Consider the following 12,113-nt stretch of genomic DNA (forward strand, 5'->3'; position numbering starts at 1 on the left):
AAAGAATTCAGGTAAATCCAAATGCAACCTTACATTAGTGTAAGATTTTATCTACTGTGGCGGATGACCAGTGCCCTTGCCTGGCCAAGACAGCTCTGTAATGGAAGGGCTGGGGGAGAGAGTGTCTTCATGGCTTTATCTCCCCTGGGAGGATAGAAGGCAACCCCCCTGGGCTGCTACAGCAACACGGATTCCCACCGGGCGTGCTGGGAGCTGGAGTTTGCTACAGCCCTGTTGGGTTCCATGGGTGCCACCAGAGGGTGCTACAGAGCCTGCACAGCCCTAATATATTGGGTAAATGCTGCCAGAAGAAAATCACCGGACACCTGGAGCACTTCCGGGTACCCTATAAAAGGAGCCAGCCACCACTACTCCGTGAGCCAGAGTCGGGAGGTGGAGGAAAAAGGCGAACAGACAGAAGGAAAAGAAAGAGAAAACAAAAAGAAGAGAGGACTGTGCTTTTCTATGCTATGTGGTGCTTGTACTGTGCTGTGTAGTGGGGAGAAAAGGAAAAGTGCACTTAAAATCAATGTGTGCTGTGTGGCAAGACTGGGATCTGTGCCTGTTGTGTCCGGGTTTGTGGCGCTGTATGCCCCCTGGTGGTCCTCACCAATTAAACCTAATCTTCATTTCTCTGTTGTTAAACATCTTTTCTGTAATTATTAATATTATTTTGAACATTTTGCAGAATACACATTCTTATGCAGACCAAACAAATGTGCATTTAATAAAAAGTATAGATTTCCAGTACAGGTTAATTCAGAATCATTGAAATTTTAATTTAATTGTCTAACCAGATTTGATAATAATTTGTTTCCATTTACTTAAAATACCACATTTAAGATCTTAACACCCTAACTGAAATATATTTATACACTGTATGTACATTTCTCTGTAGTTATTGCATGGTCATTTTTGTTTTTCTTACTGTCACTACTATTTTAACTATAGTTATAGTTTAAACTATAGTCTAGTTTAAAAGGAGCCCCTCTGCCTCACACAGGGACTAAGGGGTAAATCAAACTATGGCAGTGAAAAATTCAACTAAATCTGTTATTTCTCTGAAAATTCACTCCAGTATTATGGGGGTGATGCTAGAAGACGTTTGGATCATACTATTCTCGTTACAGTGAATTTAGCTTAAAACAGACAAATGTATTTTCTACTCTAACAGCAGATATTTCAAAATATGGTTATTTGATTGCGTCCCGTGAGTGTAAAGCGTAGCGGTATTCCGCTTATCACAGACTTAGTACTTGCGACTTGCGATACGAAGCGACATGATGTGAGCAGAGTCCTGCTGCTCCCATTATTCCCTTGCTTTTGTGCGCGATGCGCTGGAAAAATAGACAAAATTATGTCTCTGGAAATAATTAATGTTGATGGAGTACAAATGCCTCACCGCGTAGTAAATATCAGGGGGGTGGTGCTTGCTTATTCTCATCTATAGCTTATTTAGTACATGAAACTCCATCTTTAGTGGTACAGATTATGGCTGACATTGTACAACTTTGGACAGGCACTCGAGGGGATAAAAAAACGTAGGTTTTCGGGAGATGTTATGAATGGGCACTTTAATGTTCTCATTCCCTACACTTACATGCCTGATGTACACATGGAGCGCACACAAATTGAGGATAAAAGTCGGTCGCCTTAAAAGGCGGGTGAGCCTAGTAATATATTTGTAACGTCTAATATGTCTTATTTTCAATTATTTTGTCTAATATATTGGGTAATGTGTGATTGAGTTGGTGACTGAAGTGTGTTATTTCATGTCTGGAGGGCTCTAATAATGTTAAAAAATGTATTTAGAAGGTCGTAAACAGGTTTTCTATACTCTAACTGCAAAAATATTCGATTTATAAATAAAGAATCCTACTGCTCGAAAATTCATTTATCACAGTAGAGTTTGGAATGGATTAACTGTGATAAACGAGGGTTCACTGTACATAACAAGAACAATTACATCATTCTTATTTGAATACCTAAAAACTAAGGTGACATAATAATTTTCAGAGATTTCAAGACAGATTACTTCATATAACTCAGTAAAACTGTTGAAATAAAATGCTAAATAAGAAAAGGTAGAGATAGATGGACAAAGTAATAAAATTACAATGAAAAAAAAATAGAAATCTTTTGTGCTTGATTCACTGCAACGATTTGATTTGTATAGATTGGCTTTATTATTAAAAATAACAAAAATCTAATTTACTTCAATAAATTGTCAATATGTTGTCAGAAAAGTTATCCTTCATAGTGATGTTCTCCTTTGCCTCATGAGCTATTGAAGAAGTTATGTTTGTCTAAAACAAATGTGCATTGTAGGCTGAGCATCTTAAATAATGTAGTGCACCACAAGTGTACAGGTTTGAGTCCAAAACAGAACTGAGGAATGCAGGAGATTGTCTGACTTTTAAGGCTGATCGGTGGAAGTGATGTCTTCGGGGCCAGAACCGGAAGTGATATCATGGGCATGGAATTACCTTCTTTTGGTATCATTAGCTGCCTCCCATGTACATGTGTGTGACACGACCCCCTTCTCAGCCCAAACCCATCAGGTCGGGTGTACCTGCCCAAGAGGTCGTGACTCCAAGAAAGTGCATCAGCATTGGTTTGCAGGGCACCCTGACGATAAATGATGGAAATCTTAGGCCTCCCACTTCATGGCCGCATACCTGGTTTCCTGGTCCAGCAGTTTCCGACTCAGGAACATGATGGGGTGTTCAACACCATCAATGCTTTGGCGCAGCACCCTTCCAAGACCTGTGTACGAAGCGCCCATCTGGAGGATGAAAGGCAAAGAAAAGTCAGGAGTTTTTAAAACTAGAGATGACTTAAGGGCCTGTATTAAGTGACCAAATGCAGCTCTTGCAGCATCCCATACCACATGATTCAGTTTCCCCTTCCTTGTGAGAATGGTCAAAGGCGCCGCTCTCTCAGAGAAATGGGGTGCAAACCACCAATAGTAGCCTGCTAAGTCTGAGAAACGCTTGGACGTGCTTCTTGGTTATTGGACAGGGACATTTCAGTATGGCTTCAACTTTAGAAAACTATGGTCTCACCATACCCCAGCCTAAATATTTGGCTTTGTTTAATCCAAAGGAACATTTCTCCGGGTTAGTTCAAAGACTGGTTTTCCCAAATGAGTGCAATACAACTTGTACCTGCAGTAGATGTTCCTTCCCAGTACTGAAGAAGATGATTACATCATCCAAGAGGGCAGAGCACTTTATCCACCAGACGCTTGAAAGTCGTGGGTGTCCCTTGCAACCCAAATGGAAGGGCACAATACTGCCAGTGTTCACTAGGGGTGGTAAACATAGTCTTTTTCTTTGCGGAGTCCGTTAAAGGAACCTGCCAGTACCCCTTGGTCATATCAAGTGTGGTCAAGAATTTAGCTAGTCCTAGCTGTTCAAGGAGGTCATCCACACACGGCACCGGATACACATTGAATTGGGTGACTTGGTTAAGCCAATGAAAGTCATTGCAAAACCTACAACTCCCATTAGGCTTTGTGACCAATACGAAAGGACAGAACCAGGGAGTATAACTCTTCTCTTTCACACCTAGTTCCAGCATCCATTTGATCTCCAGTTCCACTTCAACTGTATTTGCTTTGGAAAGCTGGAATGAGCATTCTAGGATTTTCACTCCGGGCTCTGTCACAAAGTTATGTGCAATCAGGGAGGTCCGTCCAGGTTTCTCACTCACTACCTCTGGGACAGACAGGATAACTGTTTCCATGTCTAATTTATGAGCAAAGAGTGAATGTGGCTATCCAGAGGAGGAATCAGGATCCCTGTTCTTTCATGGTTTCAGCAGGTTGACATGGTATAACTGCTTTCTTGGCCAACAGTTTGGTTGTTTCACCAAATATTCAACAAGCCCGTTTCTTTCCTTAACTTTGTAAGGGCCTTGCCAACAATTTAGAGTGTGAGGTAGGAACCAGCACCATGACCCGGTTGGAACTCCCGCAGAGATGTGCCGCAGTGGTAACAACAGGCCTGAGTTGCTTATGCCTTTTCCACGTGACTCTTTAGAATAGGCCAGATTTTCATGAATCTACGTAATTGTACGATATACTCCAAAATGTTAGTTGAAGGGAGTGCCTCTTCTTCCTAAACTTCCTTTAGGATTTCCAGTATGCCCTAAGGTTGTTGTCCATATAATAACTCAAAGGGTGAAAACCCCATAGAGGCTTGTGGGACTTCCCAATAGGCAAGAAGGATGAGGGGGAGGAGCTGATCCCAGTTCCTCCCATCCTCACTGACCACCTTAGGGTGGATTAGGGTCTGGTTAAACCTCTCTACTAAACCATTGGTTTCAGGATGATACACTAAGGTTTTCAAATGTTTGATTTTTTGTAACTTAGCAGAGGTAAAGGGCGTCCCTTGGTCCGTCAGGACTTCTTTAGACATGCTGGCACGTGAAAAGACCCCTACCAATTATTGTTCGATAGCCTTGGAGTTAGCAGAGCGCAACGGAACAGCCTTGGGATATCGAGTCGGTAAGCTCAAAAGGGACATCAATCAGGGGTAGAGGAATGAGAGAAGCATGGTCCCTTCTGGGAATCTGCTGTAGTTGATATTCCGAGCAAGATACACAAAAACGGCTGACCTCTTCATTGATTCCCGGCCAAAAGAATCTGAGCTTGATGTGCTTGAGTGTCTTCTTGGGGCCCAGATGGGCTCCTAGGAGGTGGGTATGTGCCAATTCACAGACCTGACGCTGGTAAGTCTTTGGATTAACAACAGAGTCCACACCTCACCCTTGTGGTCAGCTACACAGTATAAAACATCATTATTCAACACAAAGTGAGGACCTTGTGGCATAGGATGCTCTCTAAAATGGCTGTGTATCAGAACGACTATATATTAGGGTATGTCACAAAATGCTACGATATATATAGTATTTTCAAATTTTGAGGAAAGAAAATTCTTGTTATAGTGTAAAATATGCACAGGAAATAGATTTTGATTTGCATACAATCTTGTGCGAAAATAAAACTTCTATTGATATTTTCTCATCAAACTTTAGACTGTGAAAAAATATCAGAATAATTTAAAATAATTGATGTACTGTGCAAAATTGAATTAAGAAATAAATTGAAAAATTATGAGCTATAAGAGTTATTTTCCATCTGAAAAATTTGTATTGCTGTTTGTTCATGGTAGGCAGATAGTGAGTTTATTTGGTTGTATGTACAGTATGTCTGTGAGGAACTGCTTTCAAAAATGAAAATTATAAAAAGCAACCATCAAAACTGCCTTGGACATGAGAGACTGGAATATTTTATATGAATCTCAGTTTCTTCAATACCTCCAAATATAGAAAAACATGTTGCCAATTATCCAATTGAAAACACATTTTTGTCTATACATATTTTTTATTAAAATACTCTTTTTTGTGTATATATATATATATATATATATTATTTGTATTTTTTAGATTAAATATGCTGGACTTTATAATATGTTGGATCATTAGAACAATATAGATGAGAACAGGCCATTCAGTCCAACAAAGCCTGTCAGTCGGGATCCACCAAATTCTTCCAAAATTACATCAAGTTTAGAATCCTAATGTCTACCACACTCGTTGGTAACTTATTCCATTTGTCTATATTTCTATGTCTGAAGAAAAAATTCCTAATGTTTTGCAAAATTTGCCCAGAGCAAGTTTCCTACCATTTCCCTGTGTTCTTCATTTTAAAGTGATAGTCTCAATCCACAGTTCTAATTTGTTTTATAATTTTAAACACTCCAGTTATGTTACCTCTTTATCACCTTTTGCCTAAACTGAAAAGGCTTAGCTCTCTTAATTTTTCCTTAAAACTTATCCCATGTAGCCTTGAAATCTGCCTAGTCACTCATCTCTGGACTTCTTCTAGCTCTTCTATGTCTTTTTTGTAGCCTGGAGACCAAAGTTGCATGTAGTATTCCAGATGAGCTCTTTCCAGTGCATTACTAAGCTTGATTATAACCTTCCTTGTACTCTACACACTGTGCTATATATACCAGCATTCTGTTAGCCTTCTTAATGGGTTCTGAACATTGTCTGGAAATTGATAATGACGACATTACTATTACTGCAAAATCCTTCTCGTGAGGCATATTTTCCATTTTCAGACGTCAAACCTAACATTTTTACTTCCTATATGTGATATTTTTTACTTAATTACAATTAAGCTTCATCTGCCACAAACCTACCCAATCCTGTACCCTGTCTATGTCCCTCTATAATGATTCATTGTATTCTAGATTATCTGCAAGTCCACCTAGCATAGTATCATCTGGAAAGATGCCAACTTGTAATTTCCAAATCATTTCTATATATTAAAAATAGCAGCAACCACCATACTCATTCAAAGGGACACTGCACATTCTATTCCAAATCAAAACATGAAGAAAAATGCATCAAATTTGTGTTATTCCTTGAAGTGAAGAAGAAATAGCAGAATAGCAGTGTCTGCATTCTTCCTTACCAACTCAAACATTCAATGTATAAACTGAAACACATCTGTGTTTCATGGAGTCGATCAATTTCTGGCACCTGTGAACAGGATGATTGAACTATATTCCACAATTCTTTTGCATTTCTTGGTTTTGCCTCAGAAACAACATTTTTGATGTCACCCAACAGGTTTTCTATTGGATTAAGGTCCAGGGATTGGGCTGGCCACTCCATAACATCAATCTTGTTGGTCTGGAACTAAGATGTCGCTCATTTACTGGAGTGTTTGGGGTCTTTGTCTTGTTGAAACACCCATTTCAAGGATTTTTCATCTTCAGCATAAGGCAAAATGACCTCTTCAAGTATTTTGAGGTATTCGAACTGATCCATGATCCCTGGTATGCGATAAATAGGCCCAACATCATAGTATGAGAAACATCTCATATCATGATACCTGGGGATGGTGAGGTGCACTGATTTTCTCTCTCAATCCTCTGCAGACAATTCACGGGAAACTCCATCGGGTCCCAGCACCCATGATGATGTCCTTCCTTCCTTAAATAAGGGCCATAATTAACACCTGTTTCTTCACAGAATGAATGACATCACTACTCGAACTCAACACTGCTATTATTTTGAACATGCCCCTTTCAATTAATGATTCAATTACACAGAATCAGCAGCATGCATGTCATGACTGTTGGGTCTGGTGGTTTTCTATTACTCTACTATACCTACTAGTAAATTATTTGCCATGTAGAAATATAATTTCTACCAAAATAGTGATTGATCAGGTTAGTGATGTCAGACTGTTATTATTTTGAACACACGCACAAGTTTACCACACACACGTTTATTTTACAATATTTACAGTGCACTCCCCAGTGCATCTTGCACCGTTCCCCCAATGTCCAGGCCTCACAGTCCTTTGTCCGATGCTTTCAGACTTACAGGTTGCCCAAAGGTACCATTACAGTTCTATTAGAGATAAAAGATGTGCAGCAAATTTGAAAATGCTATCTTGTCCTATACTGCAGTCCAAGATTAAGTATCTGACATCAATAAAGGTATTTTATAATGAAGTTGCAATCACTGTTACAATCACTGAATGTGATAAATTACCAAAACTAAACTTAAATGAGTTTTGAACTATAACCATTTGAATTATTCATTAATATACTATAGATTGTTCTCCTTTTATATAAAAGAGGGGACTGGGCGGTCTCATGGTCTGGAATCCCTACAAATTTTATTTTTTCTCCAGCCGTCTGGAGTTTTTTTGTTTTTTCTGTCCCCCCTGGCCAAAGAACCTTACTCTTATTCGATGTTAATTAATGTTGATTTATTTTCTTTTCTTATTGTGTCTTTTATTTTTCTATTCTTTATTATGTAAAGCACTTTGAGCTACTGTTTGTATGAAAATGTGCTATATAAATAAATGTTGTTGTGTTGTTGTTGTTTGTGCCTTTCCTTCTCCTGGCCGCCTCCAGTCCTCTCTCCAGCTCCGTCTCTCTTCTGCCCTCGACTGAAGGGAGGCAGGCCCTTAAATAGGAACCCGGATGGGCTCCAGCTGCTTCCCGGCACTCCTCCGCAGACACGCCCCAGTGTGGCGAAAGTGCCGGCTGCACAACCGGAAGCCCTCCGGGTGTCCCCTGTCTTCTTCCCCCCAGCTCTTCCTGGTGTGGCAGAAGTGCTGGGCTCCAGGGTTGTTCAGGCACCGGGGCGCCGCCTGGTGGTGGCCACGGGTCCCTACAGGGCTGGGCTTCCAAGATCGATAGATAGATATAGATATATGTATATAGATATAGTATTTATATGTATATAGATATAGTGAACACAAGAGAATAAAGACAAAAAAGGTTTGGGGATCTAACTTGTATATTGTAGTGGAAAACAAGTAGTCACAAAAGACTGTCCAAAATGGGACTGAAACAAGAGGGTATAGGCTGGGTTTTTATAGGTGGTGGAAAGGAAGATGTGGGTCTAAGAGTGAGCAGGTGGAAGTGAGGTCAGCAGGAGGGCATGGTCTGGAGAGGAATGAGGAAGCTGGTTAGAGGTTAGCTGGTCTTGCCTTCTGGTGATCTACAGAGGAAGGAGGGAAGGCATTAGTTCACAGCGTCAACCCTTGACTCACTGTTTTACGCCTCTTTCAGCCCACCAAGCACACATGTATGACAATATATAGATAAATATACAGTCATACGACTGTTTTTCCTTTACAGCTCCTTTTTCAATTCCTTATTAACCTATTGCAAATTTTTTCCTTTTCAATTCAAATTTAGGGATGTACCTGTTGTAGCTGCTCTTTTTCCATCCATCCATCCATTTTCCAACCCGTTGAATCTGAACACAGGGTCCATGTTCCCAAAATCAAGAAGCTGCAGAGTTGGCAATATAGGATCCAGCATAAGTCAAATGCATAACAAAATACATTTCTCATTCCAATAAAGTTAATTTTAAAAGTTTCTAGTGAGAAAATTTAAAAAGGAACATGCACAAAAAAATCAAACGTTATTACACACACAGAATTAAACTCAAAAAGGAGAAGGTTACTTCTACAGTCTTAGCTTTCTCATGGTAAAATTCAATCACTTTCTATATTTAAAGTTTTTGTTATTTCTCAATTGTAAACTTACAAAGGCTTCACTTAGTACATTCAGTATGTTCTGTACATACAGTATGAAACTGTTTTCCCTCCATGCCTTATCAAATACAGGGCAGATCATAAACTCAACTAGTCTGTAGTTGGAAAGACAATAAATAATTACAGTATTCCATTTTTAATTTAATTTGTAGGGTTTATAATAGAACCCCCCATGGACTATGTACTAATATATAGGCAAACATTTTAAAATAACTTAACTAACAAATGGCACTTACACCTGTCCCGTATTTTATATGTAAAATGTTTTTTAACCTGTTCATCCACCCCTCGACTGACTCCACATGTAAAAACTCATCCCAGTCCATACTCTTTAGACTTCACTGCATCTGTCCAAAATTTGCCCTTAAAAGTTCAATTTAGCTGTTTTGGTGTTTTCATTTACACTCTTCCAAAACACTGAGAATTATATTATGCTCACTGGATCATAGTGGTTCAATCACCCCTACACCCTCTATTATGTTCTGATTTTTACAAAATACAAAATTTAGACAGGCTGCCCCCTGCTTTGTTGCTTTGACATACTGTGTTAAAAATAGTCAATGATTACATCTAAAAATTAATGTTCTTGTGATCTTCTATTTTCAAAGTTAGTCCAGTTAATATTCAGGACTAATTCATCCTGAACTGTGCTGAAACTCATTAGTTGTAGAATCTCTGCAACAATTTTCTCCAGCATTAAAATGGGCAACCATATCCAGTATTGCAGCTGTGGATGTAGGCTCAGCAATATTGCATTCACCTGAAAAAAATATTGTGTGGTGGCGAATATCATGCTAAACACTGTTAATTCTATTTGAGGTAAATCATCCAACTCTGTTCACCCAGCTACAAGCTGCACTGCCTGATGTATCAGTTTCCATCCATTTACTGTATCAACTATTTTAAATCAGTTCTAGAATGCCTCCCAGATGTGTAAGCTATTATAATACCAGTTCTTAGTCTGATCCCAGGGAAAAAAATAACACATCCTGCCATCTACCAACAGTTTACTCTGAGAAAAAAAGGAAATTCCTTATTGCCCTGATCCCAATTTCTGACACTAATGTTACTTCCCAAAATGACTGTCCCGCTAAGAATGGGTGCGAAAACAGATACTGAGTTTAGCCCTTAGTGGACAGTTTTAACAAACAACCACTGATATGAACTATTCCTAATTCCCAAGTTATGGCCTTGAGTGATGCCTTTAATAAAACCATTCCTCTCTACCAGAATCCTGGTCCTACTCAAACTAGACAATTCCTTTTTTTGCTGAATGCTCCAATATATATTGTAAGTGGAGTTATGTTGATGAATGAAATACACCATTTAAAGTATGAAAATATTTAACATAGCTGAAGATAAATGTTGTACTGTAAGTTTATAGTGTCATTATTGTCACATAAACAGTATATAGTGAGATTCTCACTTGCATGTGTTGTTCAACTTCCAATATATCTCCACTTTGTGGTGCCATGATTAGTGAGTATTAGTGAAAAAATGTCAGAACACAATTTAAAGTTCTATTTACCAGTAGGAAACATATTACTTTACATTGACGATTATATACTGTATTAGCAGTGTTGAAGAGAGCTGGATTCACCACCAAAGAGTACTGACTGCAAGCAACAAGAAAAGTAGAAACATAACAAGGTGTAAGCCTATTCCTGTAATTCTAGTGAAGGGCTTTTAGGGAGGGTGTTGAGCTTAACTAAAATTATACAGCTGGGCAGCAGTTGTTGGAAATATATTGTATCTGCTGGCAAAGGTTCTGTTTGGGTAGCAAGTAACAGTTTGAGGAAGGTGAAATCAAAAATGCATACAGCATCATAAATAGGAATGTGTGCAGTCTAACAGTTACACAATAAACATGGAGTGTGATAAAATCTAAAAGAGCAGCAGAAAGGTAGTCATTATTAAAACTGAAGGCACTATGCATTGTGGACACTTTTTCTATAGTATCGTTTCTTGTGACTGAAGACAGAGAGATATAATTAAAGTTAGTAAAAAATCTTTTATTAATACACACCAGGCAAGGGTAAGATGACAAAGAAGCACAGTCCTAGGACACCTGCCCTTCATCTTCCCCGAGGGGTCGGTGTCCCAAATCTTTTATAGAGCCTTTGTCTTATGACTTTAGTTGCACAAGAATTTCAAACCGTTACATCTTACAACATTTTGCTTGGATCAGCAGTTGGTCACTTGTGATTTTTTGTTCGTTAGGAGAAACAAGAAGTTGCACTTGCACTATAGACAAAACAAGGCCTGCGTGGCTTTTGTTACATACATCAGATTGATCAATACTAATCAACCTTTTATTATTTTTCCACATTCCCCCCTTTTGAACAATCTGGGTATGACAAGGAATAAAGGAAAATTAGACAGCGGAGGTAAAGAGTGGGGAAGGAGGGGGAGAGGAGGAAACTGAAGAAGCAATTTGGAGCATAAGTTCCTCGTGTAGCATATAGGCCTTGGCCATAGAAGCAGTGAAATATTTGGATTACAATGATTCTCGGCACACTCATGAGGGGCGTGTCCCTTTAAAATAGAGAATCAAGTTTTCAGGCCATACTGTGTAGCCTGCCATGGTTCATAACCCCAGTCATTTGGTCCTGTATTTGCAAACACATCGCTCCAAAATCCACATTCAGAGTATGTATATTAAGGGTGCCATCTTTTGCAGTGTGAAGCGTGAATCCTTCAACCTTTACGGCGTGTGGTGTGGACAGAAGAACTTGGAACGGTCCTCTCCACCTAGGCTGATGCCAATGTTTCCTCTGGGTATCTCGAACCAGAATCCAGGTGCCCAAGGGAATTGGCGAATCCTCAGATGGAGGGCTGGTTCTCCAGGCCTGATTTAACCTGCTCGTGGACTTCCTTCAGGGAGGCTCGGAGACCTGTAAGACTAGAAAGAAGATCATTGTCCACGGTATGCAGGTTCACATTTCCTATAACCTTGCCAACGGGCATGGGTCGTCCGGTCAGAATTTCATATCATTAGAACAATCTAGACGAG

The 12,113-nt window shown here is 39.4% G+C and overlaps 1 protein-coding gene across 1 annotated transcript in view; it reads left to right on the forward strand.

The window, feature by feature from the left end:
• The window catches only part of LOC120529892 (obscurin-like), a 177,068-nt gene that overhangs the window by 16,129 nt on the left and 148,826 nt on the right, over positions 1 to 12,113 (forward strand). The window lies entirely within an intron of this gene.

The sequence above is a fragment of the Polypterus senegalus genome, chromosome 5 (genome assembly GCF_016835505.1).
Source record: "Polypterus senegalus isolate Bchr_013 chromosome 5, ASM1683550v1, whole genome shotgun sequence".
NCBI classification, from domain to species: domain Eukaryota; kingdom Metazoa; phylum Chordata; class Cladistia; order Polypteriformes; family Polypteridae; genus Polypterus; species Polypterus senegalus.